General features: G+C 35.3%; 1 protein-coding gene across 1 annotated transcript in view; it reads right to left on the bottom strand.

Annotated features, from left to right (window-relative positions):
* The window catches only part of LOC137654615 (protein trapped in endoderm-1-like), a 124,343-nt gene that overhangs the window by 55,828 nt on the left and 66,015 nt on the right, over window positions 1–2,500 (bottom strand).

Below are 2,500 nucleotides of genomic sequence, written 5' to 3'. Positions count from 1 at the left end.
TAGTTTAATCAGTAGAACTTCAAAAGTCCAAACTTGCAGTAAATGTTTTTTATGTTGAACAGGCTGTCTTGAGCTTTTTGTAGGCTATTTATGAAGTATCTCTTTTGATTTCCCTGTTTTTAAGATATTTCATTTTAATTGTTCATTATTTCTCAGATCGCTTATTTATTTCCTTTACTCACGGGGCTAATTTTCCCTGTTGTAGCATCTTGCTTTTCCAGCAAGGGTTGTAGCTTAGCTAATAATAATAATAATAATAATAATAATAATAATAATAATAATAATAATAATAATAATAATAATAATAATAATAATAATAACATGCTCTGTAAAAGAACAGAACTTGATCTTCATATTTCACATTTTGTAACTGTTCTTTACAGCATGAGCCAGTGCTGTCTTAGGGGTAGCTTAATCTGCCGCAATCTATCTAGGAAACCGAAGGAGTTGGAGGCAAAGAGGTAACTGATTAACTCGAAAATATCAAGAATTTCGGGAATAAAAAAAAAAAAAAAAAAAAAAAACCTTCTTAACATAAATAATGTGATATCAGCGATCCTACTAGAAAGGTAGGGAAACTTTCGCATTGAATAAATGAGAATCATTTACATAAAGCTATGTTAACTCATGATAATCAAATAATTAACACACCAGCCACCTTGCTTCACTGGTCATCCTCTATTACATACGTTGGATAATGTTTCTTACCGACCCCGACCCTTACTTGTTTCCGTTTATGTGATAGCATCTAGCTGGGGTACAGTGCTGTCATTGCAATAAGAAATGTTGAGCGCATTGACTGACACTGACCTACCCTCAATGCGATGTGATAGCAGATCATACTCGAAAATGGCTGTAAAATTAAGAAGCCCAGATAACGTTAAAGAGTTTTGTTTCGTAGTAATGATAAGGTGAAAGAACATCCAAAAATAGCTCGGCGTTACAAACATTAAGATAATAATGATGATGCTGGTGAAGCTGTTTAGTCCGAAGGATGAGCACCCGCCCCGCGTCAACACAATCTAACTGGCCAATTGGATGATTACCTCCTCTGAGATGGGCGCTCTCTCGCACATTAACGTCCCCTGCTGCCCCACGGCCAACCTCAAACGCCCATCACCAGAATTTGCTCATTTGCTTTGTTTCCGACTTCTGTGGCCTATTGTTGCTTGACGACCATAACATTATTTCTTTTCTGTCATACCTGACTCATTTATTTGTGTAAGAAAGGCTATTCTTATTGCGGTAGTATGAGCATGAAACACCTTTTCTAAATCAACTCGTCTACTAAATTAGAATTGATTTTCTCTTGTTTGAATTTGTAAATGTTATTTGGAAAAAAAAAGTGATTAATTACAAATGATTTCTCTTTGGAATGCAGTATTACTTGGCCAAGCTAAGTCAGGTGGGTGTACAATAACGTGGGAATCAAATGCGTCAACATTGGCTCATTCATCCGTTTACGAGTAATTAGATACGCATAGTATTACAACTCAAAATCCAAACAAGAGCATACGACGTCAATAATCGTGACAGGATGTAGATCCAAGCGTCGTTCTGTGACGTCAAGCTATTTCAAGAGAATGCCACTGAATGTAAATAGTCAGTGACTGAACGTGCCATGGTTATGAGTCAGTCCAGATCGGAAGTGATTCTATGGTTGTCGTATAGAAATCAGTCTCCCTTTTTGCTTATTTCCGAGATGTTTTCCTGAATTAATGACCATTCGGCTATTATGCTTGTACCTTTTGCTCTAGGAAGTAATTCGAATGATATCTAATATTTCATTAAACAATTATTTACACATTTACCATTGCTACATATCTATCTTTGTCAGACTGTTAATAAAGTCATACTCAAAGTCAAGGACATGATCTGGCTTATTTCCTATAAAGTTCAACCATGAAGTATTAGTTTTTCAGAATCTGGCAATGACCTAAGTACAGTATTCACCGATTCATATTCCGCTTTTGACAAAGGTTAGCATTAAATAAAGATCTAATGGATTCTGGTAGAAATCATAATCTAATTCTGCCTAGACTACAGAGGACACCTACCCCTGACATGGGATCTCCCTCAAAATTCCATGGTTGAAACCAGTACCATCAAAGGACAGACAGCAGACTCACGCATATCCGCCCACAAATTTAGGTGGCGACTCGAAGCAGATCCAGGCAAGGATTCACGCTGTGCAATCTTTTTGTTCTAAAGGTTAACGGCTGCTCATCGAATTATATCTCAGGCCCAGTTCATTAGATTTTTAGAGCAGGTTTCACGCCTTTTTATATTATTTTATTTTAATTTTTTATTTTTTTTTTAAGTCAGCAAAAGTGTCCATGCTTTTAGATTAGTGGGAAAACCCATGTGTATATGTGCATATGAGCATTTACCAAGGGTACGCTTGTTACTGTTAAAATAGACTATATTTATGATTACTAGTATTATAATAATAATAATAATAATAATAATAATAATAATAATAATAATAATAATAAAGCTT

This window comes from Palaemon carinicauda, chromosome 15, assembly GCF_036898095.1.
Source record: "Palaemon carinicauda isolate YSFRI2023 chromosome 15, ASM3689809v2, whole genome shotgun sequence".
Taxonomy (NCBI): domain Eukaryota; kingdom Metazoa; phylum Arthropoda; class Malacostraca; order Decapoda; family Palaemonidae; genus Palaemon; species Palaemon carinicauda.
The sequence above is the reverse complement of the archived record's forward strand: the minus strand, read 5'-3'. Positions and strand labels throughout refer to the sequence as shown.